Source organism: Macaca nemestrina, chromosome 5 (genome assembly GCF_043159975.1).
Source record: "Macaca nemestrina isolate mMacNem1 chromosome 5, mMacNem.hap1, whole genome shotgun sequence".
Classification (NCBI taxonomy): Eukaryota; Metazoa; Chordata; class Mammalia; order Primates; family Cercopithecidae; genus Macaca; species Macaca nemestrina.
The window spans coordinates 33,411,637-33,433,715 of NC_092129.1; the positions used below are offsets into that span (position 1 = coordinate 33,411,637).

At 37.5% G+C, this 22,079-nt stretch overlaps 1 long non-coding RNA gene across 1 annotated transcript in view; it reads left to right on the plus strand.

The window, feature by feature from the left end:
• The window catches only part of LOC139363129 (uncharacterized), a 129,386-nt gene extending 120,999 nt beyond the window's left edge, over positions 1–8,387 (plus strand). The window contains exon 3 of the long non-coding RNA XR_011623044.1: positions 8,233–8,387. This is a non-coding gene — a long non-coding RNA (uncharacterized lncRNA). The remainder of the gene's footprint in view (positions 1–8,232) is intronic.
• Positions 8,388–22,079: the final 13,692 nt, after the last annotated feature.

Genomic DNA, 22,079 nt, shown 5'->3' on the forward strand with positions numbered 1-22,079 from the left:
GTGCATTGAATCTACTTTAAACCAAAGTCTTTCTTCTTCTAGGCTGTGAGCACATTGTGTGACATCAGTGATTTTTATTCTGTGCTTTGTGGCACTCTGGGCTTCATGAGAGGTGACCACCAGGCTCTTCATACTCTGTTATTTCTCCAAGTCTTCTCTTCAACTCGAGCATCTTCTCTATGATTAATGAGGTTTCTTACATAAATATTTCACTTTTAAGCTGGGCACAGTGGCAGCTAGCAGTCCCAGCACAGTGCTGGTGGTCCCAGCTACGAGGGAGGCTGAGGCAGCAGAATCACTTGAGTCCATGAGTTCGAGACCAATGTGAGCAATATTTATTGAGACTCTGTCTCAATAATATGAACAAATAAATAAACAATTTAAAAACACTCTCTACTTTTTTCTCCAGTCCCTCTTTTAAACCCAAGCATCTCCTCTATGATTAATGGGGTTTCTTACATAAATATTTCACTTTTACATTCTACTCAAAATAAATGTTGAAAAACATCTGCACTGTATCTGTCCTCAAGAACCAATTGCTCTATTCCACTAGTCTTTGCCCATTTCTGTTAGAGTTTTCCTCATGTTTCTTTCAACTCCTGAGATAATAAAAACAAAAAAAAAAACAAACAAACAAAAACCCCAAACCAAACAAAACAAAATCCTCAGAGCTATTTGTAAGAATAAACCTAAGTAGTATCAATTTACAAAGTCCAATCCCTAAACCTTATCCCTCCTGAAAGTTTAACCATGTCTTCGTCTCATAATTAAGTAACCCAGGTACTGATTCTGTGTTTCCTGCTCTGGCCTGGAGCATCACTCATTAATTTGTGTGATATTTGTAAATACATAAGGAATTAACCATAAAAGAAAAATGGATGCATTTACCATGCAAATGGGAAATGTTATTTCAAAAAACAATGTAAACTCACATGAAATCCAAGTGACAAACTCAAAACATGTTTTCACATCTATGTCAGAGCTGGTGAATTCTTGTTTTTAACACTTGATACTTTTGCTCACCCACTAATATTTCTGTGATTTGAGCTAGCTTCCCGGGACTTCTCATCCTCAGAAGAGTTGCTCCTCCCCTACTTTGTCAGTGTGATTATCTCAGTGCTTTCAGTCTCTGTGAGTAAAATGATCAAAATGAAAATATAAAAATAAGTATTTTTTCTAGTCTTTGAACAGCAAAGATCTTTCTTACCATGAAAAATTCATAGGAGCCATAAGGAAAGAGTCAGATTTGGCTGCATGGACATTTAAACAAAATTTATAGTAGACAATGAGATGAGACAAATATTTGTAACATTTACTGACATAATACAAATATTTTTGAAAAATTGGAATAATTCCATAAAAATGAGAAAAAGACAGTATATAAACAATTGTTAGGATATACTGATGGTAGAAAATATACAAAAGCTAAACTTCGTAATAAGTAGATGTGAAGAAAAATGAGATACCCTCTTCTTTGCTCTTCAGACTAGTGACGATCAGAAGATGTGATAACCATCAGTATGACAAGTTTGAAATGAACCAGTACTTTTTAATACACTGTTGATGGGAGGCTAAACTGGTGCAAAATTTCTGGAGGATTAGGCAATATAGTTTCATTCATTCACTCAAAAATATTCTGTGTCTGCAATGTGTCAAGTATTATACTATTCCAGACACTGGGGTTAAAACACAAAACATGATTGACAAAAGTCTCTGGCCTCATGGGATTTCATTGTATTAAAACTTGGTGTACAAACCCTTTGACCCAATTAATAGCACTTCCAGAAATTTATCTTACAGAATAGCTTGCAAAAGTGCACAGAGGTTTATGTAAAATGATATTGATTGTAGCATTGTTAGTCATGTGAAAAATTAGGAACAAGCTGAACTTCATCAATACAGGACTGATTGAATAAATTATGGTATTCATTGTGTAAAAAAGTTTCTGTAGCTATTAAAATAGCTTAGGTAGATTTAGGTACATGGGTTTACGCATAAAAATATTTACCTCTGTAGACATATTGCACTGAAGAAAATCTGGCAAAACCATCTGACCAAAACTGGTTTCCTCTGGAGGTAAAATTATGGCAGACTTTCATTTCTTTGTGCATTTTAGAGTGGTGTAATCCTGTTTTCCAAAGGGCTTTTGTTGTTTGTACAATTAAAATTTTAAAAATTACCATCTTATTTCTATTAATTAAAAATGCAAATTAAAACAACATAAGATATCATTGTTGTCTCTCAAATTGGTTTAAAAAAGAAGAAAAAGAAAAAAAAAGAACTGTATTGGCAAAGATGTAGAGAAATAGACATCAATATATGGATGTTCTATTGACACCACATTTCTAAGGGACAGTAATTTAGCAGGGACTAGCTCACGGCATTAGGCAATACTGCTCCCTAGAGGTCATTATCATTCTCTGGTCATGCTTTCAGACATCCCAGGGACAGAAATAGATGCCTAGCGAGGATTCTAGGCTTAAATGTCCAGGCATGGGGATGTGGCTTTACTACTCAGTAAACCAGCAAGCGGTTCATCTTCAATCCTGCCTTTGTCAACTGAGAAAGAGGTCAGTGATATGAAAGGAGAGATGTGTGTCATCAGAGACCCAATGCTTGTGAAAGAGCAAAGTCCTGGAAAAGGAAGAGGTTTCTTGTTGGCTAACAAATGAAAGAAAGCACCAGTATTCAGTGTTCCAGAAGAAGGCAGGGCCTAGTTCTGTGGGAAAGAGCAGGAAGACTGAAAGATCAGAGGACAATTCAGCCGGGGGACTACAGAACTGTTCATATCTCCCTGTACTCCTCTAGCCCACTACATATATGAGGAACAGATGGGAGAGTAACACTAGAAAACACCAAACCCCCACATTTGTATTGTCACACTACAATACACTCATTTGGATTTACCAGCAGGGAGGCCAGTGATAAAGATACACACACCAAGGCCAAAAAGTATATCTGTTCACTTAACAATTTGACTGCTAGGAATTTGTCCTAAGGAAAAATACTTGCCATGACCACGGTTTATGCACAAGAACAGTTATTGCAAATAGCAGAAATAATCTAAAGTCCAATCATAAGAGATTACTGAAATATATTTATACCATTATCATGTGATTGCATACAAGGGAGCCTTAAAAATACTCTTGAACAATACTTATTGTCAAGGGAAAATGTTAAAAGAATTCAAGTAAAAAATGAGACTGTAAAGCATATATCTCCAATGTTGTAAGAATCTAAAATAGAGGAATATATTCATATGATTAAGGGTATATGTACCAAAATGTTAACAGTGGTTATTCTGGATAGATGGGATTTCTTTTTATGAGTGATATTTTCTTATTTATTCTGTTGCTCACTTCTAAAAAAAAAAAAAATTTTTTTTTGAGAAGGCTTGCTCTGTCACCCAGAATGGAGTACAGCGGCACAGGATCTCAGGTCACTGCAACCTCTGTCTCCTAAGTTCAAGCGATCCTCCTGCCTCAGGCTCCTGAGTAGCTGGGATTACAGGTGCCCATCACCACACTGGCTAATTTTTGTATTTTTAATAGAGACAGGGTTTTACCATGTTGACCAGGCTTGTCTTGAACTTCTGACCTCAGGTGATCTACCGCCTCGGTCTCCCAAAGTGCTGGGATTACAGACGTGAGCCACTGTGCCCAGCCCACTTCTAAAAATTTTTAATAAACATATCCCTTTTATAGTTAGAAAATATTTAATCCAGAGAAGTATTCCTGCTTGAATTTTAGGTATAATTCAGATTATTACTCTTATGTAATTATTCTCAGAATAGTTATTTACTGGCTTAATTTTAGAGTCAGTGATTTTAGGTAACCTAATATGTGTCTTTAAGATTGTCCCCTTCTTATTTAATCACAGAGAACATAATGATATATGAGTATATATGAGTATATATGAGTCGGAGACATAAATTCCTCTACAAGGTAGAGTTAACATCACTATTCCATAGGCTCTTTTTGAGAAGTAAATGAAATTAATTCATGCAAAAAGCCTCATAGTAATCTTTATTTATTACCTATTAGCAGTGCAGCATGTCTATTATGTCATTCTCATAGAAATCTTTATTTATTACCTATTAGCAGTGCAGCATGTCTATTATGTTACTGTTTCTTCTTTACTTTCACCCATCATGCATGCTTTGCAGAGATTCATATATATTCAGTGTACTTCTAGTTGGTTGGATAGATACTGGTGAGCAACATGTTCACCATTCAGCAATTTTTTTTTTTTTTTTTTTTTTTTTTTGAGATGGTCTCACTCTGATGCCCAGGCTGGAGTACAGTGGCATGATCTTGGCTCATTGCAACCTCTACCTCCTGGGTTCAAGTGATTCTCATGCCTCAGTCTCCTTAGTAACTGTGATTACAGGTGCCCGCCACCACACCCAGCTAATTTTTGTATTTTTATTGGAGACGGGGTTTCACCATGTTGATCAGGCTGGTCTCAAACTCCTGACCTCAGGTAATCCACCTGCCTCAGTATCCCAAAGTGCTGGGATTACAGGCGTGAGCCACCACACCCAGCCCAAACAATTTTTATTCCCCCACCTTGCTGAGAAAAATCCTGAAATCTTCAATGATGAGATAGATGAAATCTGTTACTAAAGTTCATATGGCTCCACACTATTAAATGCTGTTTGGCTTGCATTTGTCCTCATTTTCATCAGTAGTTGAAGGAAAGTGCCATCCTCTTGGCAAAATATTATAAGATCTATTGATTTTTATTATTGTGTAAGCTTGTTTCTTGACATAATCAAATTTTGCTCGAATGTATCATCTAAGTAGAAAGCAATTTTTAATGGCTCTGCATTATACTCACAAGTATACTGTGGATAACACTGGAAATGGATCAACTAAGGAAAAGATAAGCAAATATAACAGGCACAAATGATGACTTTATATTTATAGTAAAAGTTTCTCACACCCATACCTAAACCGAGGAAATTCAGAGGAAGGCTGGTCTTTAACTATGAAGCATTTCATTTAACATTTCAATATTGCAATATTTCTAAATAAACATCATGTAAGATTCCTATGAATTGCTCTGTGACATCTTACTACCCAGAACTGAGTTGAAAGTAAAAAGGATCTCTGAAGTCATTGAGATATACAATTTTAGTTTGAAAAATGATTTTTGCATTTATTTTTGCAGTTTTTCTACATCAAAGAAACTATTGATTAAGCAAACCACACTTATTACAACAGCACAAATGTACAACGTTAAATGGATGTATTAAAATGCAAAACACATACTCTCATATAATTATATAATTACTAGGTTATTAAACCATAGGTAAGAAACACATAATTTCAGTGGAATATTACTAACAGAAAACTTTGTCGTGGGAATTAGAATGATCAACTTTTCAGAGTCTGAATTATTTATTAACAAGGAAAAATTATCAAATGGCTCTTTGCTCTTCTCATGTTTATAGGGCCATGATGTAAAAAAGAAGCAATATTTAAAGTGTCAAAAGAAGTAGCAAGCTCATCTATACTAAGAATTCAGGATTTTTAACTCTCGTAATTTATGATCTAGTAACTTTTAAAAATAAAGGAGGACAGGAAGATGTACTCCTGACTTGTGAACCTCAAGTTATTAAACTATCCAAGTAGTGTTAGTCTCTGTTCAGAGGCAATACATTAAACTTGCTTACTGATTTGTTATGCACATTTATGCTGCTGACTGGAACTAGTATGGTTATCTCTGGAAATTTCACTTCAAGTTTTTACTGGAAATTCAGAAAAATAAAATAATAACTAATTGTTCTCAATCATATTATATAGGTTTGCTACTACTTCCAAAAATAAGGTAGGTAAAATACCCTAATTGACCCTCTCAAATAAAATAATAACAGTTTTTAAAATATTTAAACAACTTGAAACATATTAGCTGGCAGAAAGGAAAGAAATTTTAAAAGAATAAGCACAAAATGAAAATAGAAACCATAGAGGTAAGAAAGAGCCAAAGCTTGCTTTCACTCTGGAAGACATGGAGCGCAGGGAATAAGAGATAAAGCCTAGAACCTTTGCAGGATCGATAGTCTTACAGCAGACACTTTCACAAAGCTCAGATTCTAGTGTAAAGATTTAAGAGTGAAGAGTAAAGAACCCACAATGCTGAAGGGGACAGCAAGGAAATTTTCCTGTATCAACTTTTGTTCTGGGATGAAGGGAAAAAAGAATATAAGAATTTATGTCCATAAACCAACCCTTAAGTAAGCTTGAGGTCCAAATTCCCACTGAGTTGTTCTAAAACACTTAAATGGGGAATTTAGCTTATACTTGTCCAGGGTTGGTAATGCCTTCAGAAAAAATTTGCAAAAGCAAACTCAATTTCTCTCTGGTGAAATACAACTTCAAATATGCTCTCAAGAATTCACTCATATCAGATTTTCAGCTATACGAGTACAGGTTAAAAAACAACAACTCTCTCTCTTATAACACACACACACATACACACACACACACGGAAATAAATAAGAGACCGTATGAGAGAGCCAGATGAAACAGTAGACTTCACAATGAGATTAAACACTTTAGACCTTGTTACAAATGCATCTGAAGTTATTGAGGATAACTAAAAATGTGCCTACTAACAGAGTACAATTTTCAAACAAGTAGAAGGAAAAATGTGATCAAGAAAACCCAACTCCAATCTCAAAAATACAAGAAATGAGTAAAAGTGAAAAAGAAACAGGAAAACAAAAAACTCAGGTCAATAACAAGTACATATAAAGTTGGTATAAATAAATCCAAACACAGCAGTAGTCACAATGTAATAAATGGGTTAGTCTCTCAAGTGTATCATTTCCAAACTAACAGTAGAATGTAATGAAGAAACAAGACTCTAATCCAAAAAAAGACAAAAATTAGTTAAAGCAAAATGAAACAGAAAATATAAACAGAAAACAATAAAAATACAAAGGTGGCACAAATAAATCCAAATGCAACTGTAATTGAAATAAATATAAATGGTTGAACTAAACTAGTTTCTAATTAACAAAAAATTATCAGATTAGAATAAAAAACCTTGCTTCTCATACAAGATAAACTTCATATTACAAAAACATAAAAGTAAAAGGATGAGAAAAACATAGACTAAAAATATATTAAATCAAAAAAAGCGATGTTATTATAAGACAACATAGACTTTTAAAGCAAAAGGTATTATTAGATATAAAAAGTACTAAACTGGCTGTAAAAATTATTGAAATGATAGGGGAACAAATCCACTCTTTTAGTAGAAGATTTAAAAATACAACTCTCCAGGAAATGATAGTTCAAGGAGACAAAATAAAAAGTGAAGATACAGAGCATTGATATGTTTGATCAAATAGACAGAATGATGCTCCAAAGGCATCCTTATGGACTCTGCTTGGATGGACTCGGTATGAGATAGTTCATCATTCACCACTGATCTGCATTACCTTTGTTATATATGTTTTCCATAAGTATGTAGATCTATCTCTAAGCTATCCTCTGTTTATAGCTGCATTGAAATAATAGCAACATAATTGTTAAATTTTTTAAATAAAAACAGTGGTAGGACAGTATTTTCAACAGCCATGAGGCATGACACTTGTAAGCAGAATATAGCTGAATAAATGTATATGCATATATATTTTTTCATTACTTTCTCTATGGAATTGACATGTAAATATAATCTTTTTGTTTATTTCAACATTAGCATAATTAAATAATGATAATTTAGAATTCAATTCTATAATTTTTAGTATTTGTCTTGCACCACAAAATAATAAAAATCTTTGCATGATTTTCCCATAGAACAATCTACAACATGTCCATATCTTGTTATTTTAGTTAAGAATTTTGATTTCCCTACTTTTAAAATACAAGATTAGTGTTTATACAGTGTAGTTAATTAAATTTACTAGGTAATTTAATCAAATTTATTGCTCTTTTGTTTTCATTTCTTGTGATAATTTTATGCATCAGCTAGACTGCTTTAAAGGATGCATATGACTGGTAAAACATTATTTCTGGCTAAGGGTGTTTCCTGAAGAGGTTAGCATTTGAATCACTGGAGTAAATAAGGGAGATCTACCCTCAATAAGGTGGGTGGGCATCATCTAATCTGTTAAGGGCCAATTGAATAGAACAAAAAGGAGAAGGAAATGCAAACCCTGGCTTTCTCCTTCAGCTAGGACATTCCCTTTCCCTTGGACATTGAAGCTTCTGGTTTCCTTAGAATTCCACTGGGACATACAAACCACTTTCCTGCGGACTCCACCATCTTTGGCCTCAAACTGGGAGTTAAACCATCAGCTCCCCTGGTTCTCAGGTCTTTGGACTTGGACTGCATTACACCACTGGCTTTCCTGGTTCTCCAGCTTACAGATAGCACATAATGGGACATCCTGATCTCCATAATCATGTGAGCCTATTTGCATAATAAATTTCCTCTTTTATATATGTGTGTGTATGCATATATATACATATATATGTATGTTCTGTTGCATAGATATATATATACATATGTATATCTGTGTCATATATTCATGCATGTATGTTTATATACATATATATATATAGGTAAAATAGACTGTTGGTTTTGTTTATCTGATAACCCTGACTAATATTCTGACTTACCACCTTTTCACTATTCCTTTGATATAGTTCATGGATAAATTTTCTTTTGGAGAATAACTACTGGGTAAAAGATTTTAGATGATATACGTCAGAAAACATTTCTATTTTGCCTTCACTCTTGAATAACATTTTAGTTAAGTATAAATTCTATGTTGATAGTTTTCTTTTTCCTCCTTCCGTCTTTCCTTGAATATAATTATTCTGTATAATTTTGAAGTACATTGTTACAGATGAGAAGTCTACCTTTTATCTCACTGTCATTTGTATATAATTTTTTGTTTGGCTCTGGTAGATTTTAGGATTGTCACTTTTTCCTTGATGTTCTTGTAGGGACAGAATGGTGCAATACCTTTCCTTGCCCATCAGAAGGATCATAGCCCACACTCCTATGACAAAAGATAGGTTAACAAGAGCATAACAAATTTATTTAATCAACATTTTACATGACACAGCAGCCTTCAGGAATGCAGAGCTCAAAAGGCCCAGGAAAAACTGTTTTTATGCTTAGGCTCAATGAAGAATAGACAACCATCTAGAAATGTAACTGGAACAAGGTATGATCTAGTGATAGCAGACTGAGGGGAAAAGTTCACCAAGGCCTGTCTGTTCAGTTTCTTCTTGGCCTCTCTGTGTAGCATTTCTTCCTCCTGGGTATATTGCAGGACTCCTCTGGAATGAGAGTTTTATGACCTATTATCAGACAAGGTAGGTCAGAGAACATTTTTATGGCCAGCTTCTACAGAAGAAGGTGGGAGAAGGTTATAGTAATGTTTCTAGATTTTATGGTTTGCTTTGGAGGAGAAGGGTTCTAGTTTCTATGACTCGCTTTGGTAAAGAGAAACTGGTTTCTATGATTCGCTTTAGGGGAAAGGGAGGGACAGGAGACAGGAGACAGTAGAAAGTCAGAGAGAGACTTGGCTGCTTCTGAGGCCCTCCAGTCTCCTTAAGTTCAGAGTACTCAGCAGGCTAAAGTGCCACACTATGGAGTATTATTTTCTCAGCCCCAGTACTTAAGTGTCAGCCCACTGTGTATATGTATGGAGTTTGCCAACAAATCAGAATACAGTAGTCCCCTCTTATCTGCAGGGAATACGTCCCAAGACCCCCTGTGGATGCCTGAATGGCACAGAGTATCAAAGAACCCCATATATATTATGATTTTTCCTATCAAACATTTCTACAAAAAAGTTTAATTCATAAGTTAGCCACAGTAAGAGATTACCAGCAATAACTAACAATGAAATAAAACAATTATAACAATCTTCAGAATGGCACACAATCTTGTTGGGGTCCGCGTGTTTCCTAAACAAAGGAATGAACACACAAGACAACACAAGACAAGACAAACATGGCGGCTGCCTCGAATGGCATGCTCCACTTTATTTTATATAGTCGTTTGTGGAATGTTGCCAAGTCAGAAGACACATTGTTGTTTTTCTGACCTTTCCCTGACTTTCTGGATTTTCAAGATGTTTACATATAAACAGGCCCCCACCGCCCTGCTTCTTTTGCAAGAGCAGGACTTGTCGGAACGCCCTGCTTCGTTTGCGAGAGCAGGATTTATGGGGAACGCCCTGTTTGTGAGCACGTAGTCCTCTACAAATCTAATATGTAATTTTTTATTTCTGGAATTTTCCATTTAAAGTTTTTGAACTGCAGTTGACTAGCAGTAAGTGAAACCACAGATTGGGAAACCATGGAAAATTCTGGAGCATTCTCAAGCAGTTATCGCTTCAATATTCTATCTCTACCAGTCTTTCCCATTAAGGAAGAGTTTTAGCCTTTCAGCCTACCTTCTATACTTCTCAATTACATTTCTATGTTTATTCTAGCTTCTCTGAACTGTATGCAAGATGAGTTCCATCCTTATGTCATCTCCCTAGTCATTCTGTAGTTGTTACCATTTTTATATTAATCATATGTATTGAATATTATTTTAATGGTATAGCATGACGAGCTGCAGACAAAACCCCTCAGACACCAAGTTAAAGAAGGAAGGGGTTTATTCGGCTGGGGGTGTCCACAAGACTCCTGTCTCAAGAGCCCAGCCCCCTGAGTGAGCAATTCCTGTCCCTTTTAAGGGCTCCCAACTCTGAGGGGGTGCATGTGAGAGGGTCATGATTGATTGAGCAAGGAGGGGGTACGTGACTGGGGGCTGCATGCACCGGTAATTGGAACAAAACAAGATAGGAATTTTCACAGTGCATTTCTATACAATGTCTGTAACCTACAGATAACAGAACCGATTAGATAGATCTTTAACTACCAGGCCCAGGGTGCAGCGCCGGGCTGTCTGCCTGTAGACTTCATTTCTGCCTTTTAGTTTTTACTTCTTCATTCTTTGGAGGCAGAACTTGGGCATAAGATGATATGAGGGGTGGTCTCCTCCCTTAATGGCATTGTTTTTATTTTCAGGATGTTTAAACGATCTTTCTATATTCTCGATAGATTTCTTAAGATTCTCTATTTTTTTTCTTTTCTTTTCTTCTTCTCTTTTCTTTCTTTCTTTTTTTTTTTTTTCCCCCAGACAGGGTCTCACTCTGTCACCCAGGCTTCAATGCAGTGATGCGATCATGACTCAGTGCAGCCTTGACCTCCTGGGCTTAGGTGATTCTCCTACCTAAACTCCTGGGTAGCTGGGACGTTAGTTATGGGCCACCACACTAGCTAATTTTTTGTACTTTTGGTAGAGATGGGGTTTTGCCATGTTGCCCAGGCTGGCCCTGAACTCCTGGCCTCAAGCCGTCTACCCACCTCAGCCTCACAAAGTGCTGAAATTACAGGCATGAACTACCATGCCTGGCCTGAATTTCTAAATTTTGTAATTTGTTAAATTTAAAGCAACCTATACCTCCTTTTTCCCTTGAAAATCTTCAACATATTTATTTAAAAATCCTTGTCCCAATTTTTTTACAAGTTTAAATTAATTGGAATGAATTTACATTTTAATTGTTGACTTTTCTTAGCTGTGTTTTGATATTATGTTTTTATGTGTTTTCTAATTTTCACTGTTTCTCTTTCTCTCTCTTCCCCCTCCCTCCCTCGCTTCCTCCCCTACTTCCTCCCACCCTAACCAGCAGTCTGAATTTGCTTCTGGCTAGCCCTCTGATTCTTCAATTGAGAACCAGGTCAGGAAATGTTAGATAAATTCATAAACCCAGTGACTGGTATAGTTTAGCTTCTTGTCATAATTCTTGTATATTTTTTGTCTATTTTCTTTTTCTTTTTTTTTTTGAGACGGAGTCTCGCTCTGTAGCCCAGGCTGGAGAGTGTGGCATAATCTCGGCTCACTGCAAGCTCCCCCTCCGGGGTTCATGCAATTCTCCTGCCTCAGTCTCCTGAGTAGCTGGGACTACAGGCTCCTGCAACCACGCCCGGTTAATTTTTGTATTTTTTTTTTTTTTTTTTACTGGAGACAGGTTTCACCGTGTTAGCCATGATGGTCTTGATCTCCTGACCTCGTGATCTGCCCACCTCAGCCTCCCCTGAAACATCAGTGTCTTACAATGTTTTGCATTTATATTCCATTTCTGGTCAATGGAGATACTTACTTTGAATTTGAGTTTGGCTATGCAATTTTGTTTCTCTATACTTTATCTGCTGGTATCATGGAGAAGGGTTTATCAAAGGGTGTATAAATGCTTTGTACTATTTTGACCTGGATATCAATTTATTCATCTTACTATTCGGTTTTTCATCATCCTTTTCTGCCTTGACCCATATTTTGTCTTCTTGACATTGTGATAATTTTTGAAAGTTTGCCACAGGTCTTTAAGCTTCTTTTTAATTTGTTTAGCGTCTGGCTATTGAATTGCAAGTCTTTGCCACCCTTCCAGGTGTAGTTCTATTATTCTTGTAGCTGCAATTGCACTGTTTCTTGGTCCTCTGCATTATACTCTGTGCCGTAGCCCATTCTTCTCTTACACTCTTCTGTTACGTTCTGCATTTTTTTCTCAAATGCGCTGGAGGGGAGAAAAATAATAACATCTTTTCCTTACCTACTGGTAGGTTAATGACTGAGGCACCTGTAATAAAAGCCAGATTAATGAGAAGAGCATACAAATTTATTTACTGTTTTACGTGACACAGGAGCCTTCAGAAATGACCTGAAGAAACAGGGAAACCTGTGTATTTTTTTACTCAGATTTTTAATGCTCAGGCTTGATGAAGAATGTACAGTTGTAGGGAAGTGTGATTGGACAAAGTGGGTATGATTTAATAATAATAAACTGGCCGGGCGCGGTGGCTCAAGCCTGTAATCCCAGCACTTTGGGAGGCCGAGGCGGGCGGATCACGAGGTCAGGAGATCGAGACCATCCTGGCTGACACGGTGAAACCCCGTCTCTACTAAAAAATACAAAAAACTAGCCGGGCGAGGTGGCGGGCGCCTGTAGTCCCAGCTACTGGGGAGGCTAAGGCAGGAGAATTGCGTGAACCCGGGAGGCGGAGCCTGCAGTGAGCTGAGATCCCACCACTGCACTCCAGCCTGGGCGGCAGAGCGAGACTCCGTCTCAAAAAAAAAAAAAAAAATTAATAAACTGGGAGGAATTTAGCAAGGCCTATTTGTTCTGATTCTTCTTTGTGTCCCTGTGTCTTCAGAGGTAAGTGTGGAGTCCTAATTAGGGAAATGGAGTCAGACTGGCAGGAGCAGGAAAAAGCAGAAAGAAAAAGAAGATATGCTCTAAGTTGTTTTTCATGGTCCAGAACACACAGCTCTCCTGCACAAATAATTCATAATCTTCCTGTACCCAAATATTGCCAAACCCTCAGCTGAAATAAAAATTTAAGTTAGCTCACTAAAACCTTGGCGTTATCAGTATTGCACAAAACCCTCTTCAGCCCATAGCACAAGCACCATCCTACGAAGTCCTCAGCAAGCCTTTGTTTCCCTGCAGTCAGTTCCCATCTTGCTGACTTGCCCATTACACCCTTGCAACATATTTCCATACTTCTAATAAGTCTCCTGTTCTTTACCTACAACTGTTTTAGTAAATTCTTTTTACTGCCTGTGTGACACTGGCCCCAGATAGTCGTGACCTGTGACAATAAGGATGTTCTTTTCTTCTGGGTATGAAGAGGGCACCCCGGAATGAGAGCCTATGACCTACTTCAAAGAAAGATCGAGAATTATTTTATGGCCTGCTTCAGAGGAAAATGTTGGGAGAAAATCAGAGAGACTGTCCTGCTTCTGCTGTTTTCTTAAATGCCACAGTGCCATATTTTTGGGGTAGTGTGTGTCCTGAGCTCCATCAGTACCATTTTTTTTCTATTGACCCCTTAAACACAGATATTATTTTTAAAACTGTCAATTCTAGCCATCTGACAAAAAAGTTCTTGAATTTATAGGATGCGCTCTCGCTATATGTGACCAGATCTCATCTTGGTGGTTGTAACTTTCACAGATGTCTTTGGTGCTTCATCCATATCCTGTTGGCATTCACTCTAAAGGATTGCTTTTTGCAAATACATGGCTCTTCCACTTAGGGCACTCTTCCATTTAGGGAATTTTATGTTTGTATTAGTTTGCTTAGGCCACATACAATACAAATCAGAAGTTCTGGAGGTGTAATACCTCCAAAACAAGTCACCAGAAATTTTGGAGAAGATGTGATGTATAATTGTTTTGTTTTGTTTTTTTTTTTTTGAGACAGAGGCTCGCTCTGTCGCCCAGGCTGGAGTGCAGTGGCCGGATCTCAGCTCACTGCAAGCTCTGCCTCCCGGGTTCACGCCATTCTCCTGCCTCAGCCTCCCGAGTAGCTGGGACTACAGGCGCCCGCCACCTCACTCGGCTAGTTTTTTATGTATTTTTAGTAGAGACGGGGTTTCACCGTGTTCGCCAGGATGGTCTCGATCTCCTGACCTTGTGATCCGCCCGTCTCGGCCTCCCAAAGTGCTGGGATTACAGGCTTGAGCCACCGCGCCCGGCCTGTGATGTATAATTGTTACAGGTTGCTTGCTTCTCATTTGGGATAAGTCTGATCCATGTTTTGCACTGTCTCCTGGAGTTCCTTAGTGGTACTTAGTTCCAGTTGCCCTCAGTGGTAGCTTACTTGTAATGCAGCTTCTATTGATTTTATTTTTTTTTCCCTTTTTTCTCTATTCTTTTGTAGACACTTACCTGGATCACTGAAAAAACAAATTACTTACATTCTAACCTTTTTCACTGGGTTTGCCTCTGGGAAATTTCAAACTCAGATACAAGTCAGTCTCATCTGCCTACTGTATTTAGTGTTTATCCATTTCTATTTGGTCTCACAACATATTGTGGCTATCTCTTCTGAATGTTTTTAATTTGCTCTCTGTATACCTCTCCTTTATCTATATGCTGAACTATTCATGTATCCTTTAAGAGAAGTCCTTTTATTGATATGGACAGGAGGCAGGAAAATACTGGGTAGAAGTGGGTGGTTCCCTGGCAAAGGCCCCACCCTCAAGCCTGGAAACCCATGGGCCTAAATAGGAATAGGCATTCCTGTTTTGGTGCTGAAATGGTGCCTTTATCCAAGACCACTTGGCCCACCACACCCCTATCCTGTGCCCATATAAACCCCAAGCTCCACTAGCAGAGCAGCACAGTGGAGTGGCAGAGGAAAAGAGAAGAGGAGTGTCAACGCCAAGAGGAATTTGGCTGGGGACTGTGGGAGAGGAGCTTGGCCACAGGACAGCTGAACTCCAGGGGAAGATCATCTTCCCACTCCATCCCCTTTCGGGCTCCCCATCCATCCTGCTGAGAGCCACCTCTAGCACTCAATAAAATCCCCATATTCACCATCCTTCAAGTCCATGTGACCTGTTTCTTCCTGGATGCCGGACAAGGACCCTGGTACCAAGAGGGCAGGATGTAAAAGGCTGTCACCCTGACTCTCCCCTGAGCTGGTTAACACTTAGCCATCTGCAAATGGCAACTGCTAAAAGGGCATTAATCGTAACACACTCCTAGATGCTACCGTGGGGCTGGAGCCCAAAAGCGCTTGCCCAGGTGCCTGCCTGTCTGCATGCTCCTCCTCCTGTAAGGGAGCAAACGAGCCATGCCCCTGTTTCAAGTCCCATGAAGGGATCAGGGAACTCTCATGTTTCATTATTTTTGCAACATGTGCTAAGATTCTAGCAACATCCTTAGAAAAATTCTCCCATATTCACTCCTACGGTCTCTTCCTTTTGGTCTTCCTTGTCTCTCTTTGGAAACATGAGCTGCTTTAAAAAACTGCTATATTCATAGTATAGTTTTCACAACCAGGCATAGTTTAGAGCAGGCATAGGCAAGACTTTATCATCCACATAGATAATGAAACTAGGCCTCATAAAACTTAGAAACTAGGCCTCATATAAAAAAAATTAACACCAGGTGGCTCTGGATAGGGTCCCACCCTGCCTCGATAGGGTCCCACCCTGATAGGGTCCAACCCTGCCAATTCCGGGAAACAACTTCATGGGGTCCCACCCTGCCAATTCCGGGGGTCCCACCCTGCCTCGAAGTTCCCGGAATCAGCAACTCTAAGAAAAAAACCTCATAAGGTCCTGCTCTAACCAATTAGAACAAGACACCTTGCTCAGGCCATAGCTAGACCCAATTACCACGCGCCTAAAGCTTTGTTTGAATTTCGCGCCTTAAGCTGTGTTTGAACTTGTGTTTGCCTATATAAACAACCTGTAACAAGCACTCAGGGTCCCAGGGCCAACTTAGAGCTTGGGACCCTAGCGCGCTAGTAATAAATAACTCTCTGCTATGAATCTCGTGTCGGTGATCCTTCGCGGCGACCCCTGCCCAGGAAGGAATCGACAGTTCGGTTCCAACAATACTATGAGTTGTTTCATTTTGTAGCAACAAAGGTGTGATTGCACAGTACATCCATAGGAAGCTATACCTGTTTGTTGACTTAAGAATTTAAAACAGGGGAGTGATAAGATGGTATGGTTTAAAGCTTGGTTTACAAATATCAGATGTGATGGCATCTTATAGTACTACTTATTTTCTTTCTACTTTTTTAGTATAAAATAATATTTAATAATACTTTATTTGGATAAAATACTTAATACTTAATACTATATAGTAGATACTTAATAATACTTTTATTTGAATAAAATAATTATCTAATGGGTAAAATGGTTAATCTGTGTAAATGTATTCTGGATACATAACTATCTTTTATAATGCTACAACTAGCAAGAACTTTCTTGTTTCGTATTTTTCTTCTTCTCGTATTTTTCTTCTTTTCATTTTTTCAGCAGGGAGGTCACATTGATTTCTGCTATAGAAAGAAGGCTAGAAACAGCTGCAAACTGCTCTATGGGGCAATTTAGTATCAAAAATCAGCTAGCAGAATAGATAATATTCAGAGACAAAACACCACCAGGCAAATTCAAGAGCATTTAGACCCAACTTACGTTTAATCTCTCCCCAGTTGATAATAGGCAAATATTGATAGTGGATACTAAAATCTACAAAGCAAAAAAGAATGATTTTCATGGCTATTGAAAAAAGCCACTGGAGTCAGTTGTTTCTTTTCATCTGCCAGTTGCTTCTCCTTTTTATGTCTTTGGATTGGCTTATTGTTTCAAGCTTTGTTCCTCACTTAGAGGCAATTTACACAGAAAAGAGGTTTTCATTTGCATATTCTGCTGAGGAACTCAAAGCATGTTTCCTTGGAAACTTTGGTTGTCTGAAACAATTATTTACATAAACAATGTTTTTTATCAGGCTAATGTTTCTAAAGAAAGAAGAATATTAATAGTTTGCCCCAAATAAACCATAAATTAAGACTAACATATTTTATCCTGAGATTCATTAAGATTAACAAAATTTAATTATTTTGTTGTAGGACTCTTTCTTTAGTTCAGCTAAAATCAGGGGTCCTTATCACATGGCCATAAAAAATTAGGCTAGCAGAAAATTTTGAAGGGTAAGGAGGGGAAGGTTTATGGGGTGAAAAGGAAGAGAGAGAAGCAGGGACTCTCTGCAAGGCCTGAGTCCCTGCTAGTGTGCTTCTAGCCTCGCAGCTGGAATCCCAGGTTCCACCCAGGAAGAGGAGGGGCCAGGCTCCTCCCTGCTGCAAATAGCATGAACTTCTGTGTTTCTACTCTAGTGTGCACTCTTCCCAGTGTACAGGCTGGTTGGAGTTTCTTTGGGGATCCCTTCCCACCTGGCTGTCTCACGATCATCAACAATTTGAAATAATCACCAAAACTTTCATAACATGTATTAAGTTACATGTTCTATACATTATACAACAGTATCACCTCCTAACTAATTTAGGACCGGTAGGTGGAAAGTTAACTGAAATAGTTGTCTAAAGTGTTATATCAGAAAAAACCAAAAAGATAGATACTGTTAAAGAAAAAATATTTATGTCACTTGTTAAAGATGGTAATGCAGACTTTATTCAAAGGGGGCCATAGAAATAGGTATAGGAACGCCTGCAATGGGATTGCAGCTGGGGAGAGGGAGTGGACTCAACTCCAACTGGGACAATACCATAATTCATGCCAAATTTTAATTTTAAAATTTATTTCCAAAATAAACACAATAGTGAAGATGTAAAAAATATATCTATATATATAAAGACAATATATGTATATGTACATCACGCATATATTCTATCTTTTAAAATAGGAATTCCTAAGCGAATAATACTTTTATGCTTTCTCTTACATTAGCAAATTATTTGAAATGGGGAGACTAACATTCAGAAATGTTATCAGATGTGTCTTATAATTTTCCTCTTTTCTCTAAGTGCCAGTTCTGTTCAGAAGTTGAAAAACAAATCAGGTATCACCCACCTATTTAACATTGTTGTCAGAATCCTTCAACTCCACATATAGCTGATCCCCAGATCTTTGACTCCCAATTATGACAAGGTATCTAGTGTTTTCTTTTTCAGTTTCTTTTTTTTTTTTTTTTTTTTTTTTTTGAGACGGAGTCTCGCTGTGTCTCCCAGGCTGGAGTGCAGTGGCGTGATCTCGGCTCACTGCAAGCTCCGCCTCCCGGGTTCACGCCATTCTCCCGCCTCAGCCTCCCAAGTAGCTGAGACTACAGGCGCCCGCCACCACGCCCGGCTAGTTTTTTGTATTTTTAGTAGAGACGGGGTTTCACCATGTTAGCCAGGATAGTCTCGATCTCCTGACCTCGTGATCCACCCGCCTCGGCCGCCCAAAGTGCTGGGATTACAGGCTTGAGCCACCGCGCCCGGCCTTTTTCAGTTTCTTATCCTAATCTCTAGCTCCATTTTTGTAGCTTATTTTCTTTCCCAAAATGAAAAGTTATGTTATAACTAATTTATTGCCTTTCTACTCACATATAGTTATATTAAAAATTTGGGCATTGTAAGAAATGACGTAATAGTAGAAAAGATAGATTTGGAACTTATTAAACCAAGTACAAGAACAGGGAGTGGATGCACCATTGTCGAAAAATCCAGCTTATCTTCCCAGAAAGAAATAAAAATGTCTTGAATGTCTTCTACATCAGCCTGAGCTTGGCAGCCTATATATTACTGATAGTTGATAAATATGTATTGAAAGTTTCAATATTATAGATTGAAATTGGCAAGCTTATTTATTCTGGCAAAACCAACATTCACTTTACTAGAATTTAGGCAATCATCTCAGCTCTTCATGGACAACATAATCTCAAAATTATGACAGAAATGAAGGAAAAAATCATCATTAAATATTCCCAATCCTCAGTTTGGTTCCATGTACTTAGAAGTTCTTCATGTTTTATTTAAATGAATCTTCATTGTCAAATTAAATACCACTCACAAATTTTTCTCTCCAGCCAAATCTTTTCTCTGAATATCAGGTTTCTATATCTGTTTGCAGTTAGTGACTCCCAAACTCAATTCCCAATCTTTCCCCCCACACCCTCTCACACGTCCCAAAATCTGTAAAAGCCATCTTCATCTCAATTAATAGCACAAATCCTTCCAAGTGCTTTGGCCGAGAACTTAGGTTCATCATTGACTCCTCTTTTTCTCTCTAATCCTGTATCTAGTCATCAAGGAATGATGTTTTCTGTAATTTCAAAGTATGTATAGCATCTTAACTACCTCTCTGTCTGAATCGCCATCTATAGACTAGAAGATTGCAACAGACTTCTATCTGTTCCTCCTAGACTTTTAAATGGTCTTCTTACCCCTCACCTTGCTCCTTTACAATTTATTCATATTAAACCAACCAAGTGAACTTTTTAAAATGTAATTTTCATGTCATTTCTCTGATAAAATTCTCCCTTGGTGCCTCATTTCAATTTAAAAGCTGAAGTTCTCACAATGGCCTATAAGCCCCTTCATGACCTGGTTCACTGTTACCTGTCTTACACAGGAGTACTGATCAAGATCTACCAGGGGAAGGGGCCCTAGTGAACACAGCCTGATGTCAGGGGAAAGCCCTGAGGAGATCTTTGACTCCCAATTATGAGTACAAAAAAGTACAAACTAGGAGTTTGTACTCATAGGAATGAGTACTCATAAGAATTGTACTCATAGGAATGAGTACAAACTAAAGGAGTCTCAATGAAACAGCAATCCAGACTTGACTTAGCTGAGTCCCTGATTATATTATGAGGATAGCTATGCCTCTCGATTTCATTTGTCAAGCAGCAATTGGTGGGGAAAACTTATCTGGAAGAAGTCAATATTGTTTGGAGTCACCACAACTTTTCACACACAATTTGTGTGTTTCATTAAATACCACTAGACATGTTAAGTGATAGGATAATATGATCAGAAATACAAAGAAAATGCCAGACCATATAGCAAATCCACAGGGTGATTCTGTTATTAGAGTTAGCAGATAGAAACATTAACATAGCTGTAATTAATGCATTAAAGAATTCAGAAAAATGGGAAAAAGATGAAAAGTTAGAGAATGTTATCAAATTACAAATTGTAAAGCAAATTGATACTCAAGGCTCAAATTAAGCTCTATAGAAATTTAAAAACAGTAGAGGATAGGATTCAATAGAAAATCTGAGGCCTGAATGCTCAAAAGAGAAAGGACATTAGAGACATATGAAACACATGGATATGATCAGGAGTTCCAGGAAAAAGTAAAAAGTGTAGCAGAAGTAATATTTGAATGGATCATAGCCAGGATTTTTTTTAACAACTGATAAAGGACTCAAGAGAAAGACTCAGAGAAGGACTGTGCTAGAAAACATCCAGTATAACAAATACAAATAAATCATACGCAGGCATATAATAGCAAAACTCTGAAAACCAAAGTCTAATAGAAAATCTTAAAAGCAGGAAAAGTGAAAAAGACACTTCACCTTCAAAGTCTGACAGCTAAATACTCAGCAGAAATTATGGAAGCCATTTATTAAAAAGTCAAAAAATAGTAGATGCTAGCAAGGTTGTGGCAAAAAGCAATGCTTAATGCTTATATGCTACTGGTGGTAATATACATTAGTTCAGCCATTGTGAAAAGCTGTGTGGCAATTCCTCAAGGAACTCAGAACAAAATTATTTGACCCTGCAATCTGTTATTGGGTATATACCCAAAAGACTATAAATCGTTCTAACATAAAGACACATCCATGCGTATATTCATCTCAGCACTATTCACAATAACAAAGACATGAAATCAAACTAAACGCCCCTCAATGGTAGATGGATAAAGAAAATATGGTACATATATAATATAGAATACTATGCAGCCATAAAAAGGAACAAGATCATGTCATTTACGGCAACATAGATAGAGCTGGAAGCCATTATCCTAAGCAAATTAACACAGGAACACAAAACCAAATGCCACATGTTCTCACTTACAAGTGAGAGCTGAACACTGAATACACATGGACACAAGAGAACAACAGAGACTAGGGCCTGCTTGTGGGTAAAGGGTGGAAATAGGGAGAGGATCAAAAAACCACCTAAAGGGTACTATGCTTATTACCTGGCTGATGAAATAATCTGTACACCAAACTCAGGTGACATAAAATTTACCCATAACACAAACCAACACATGTACCCTTGAACGTAAAATGAAAGTTAAAAAATACATACATAAAATAAAATCATGATGGAAGCCAGAAATCAATAGGATGACACCTTAAAAATGCTAGAGAAAAATTGCCTACCTGAATTCTACATCAAGCAAATAACCCTTCAAAATGTAGACAAAATAATTAATAACATTTTCAGAAAAATAAAGAATGAGAAGTCACCACTAGCAGATCTGAATGAACAGAAACACTTAGGAAATTCCTCAGGCAGAAGTAAAATAATTTGAGATAGAAACATGTAAATTCAAGAGGTAAAGATAAATATGTGGATAAATCCAATCACATACTATTTTTAAAACAACAATAATAGTAATTATTTGTAGTTCTTAAAATATGTGAAAAATTAAAATATACAACAATACAAAATATCATAGGGGGCTAATAACAAATTTATACTACCATATCGACATTCTGATTTTTTCTAACCTTTCCTCTAGAGC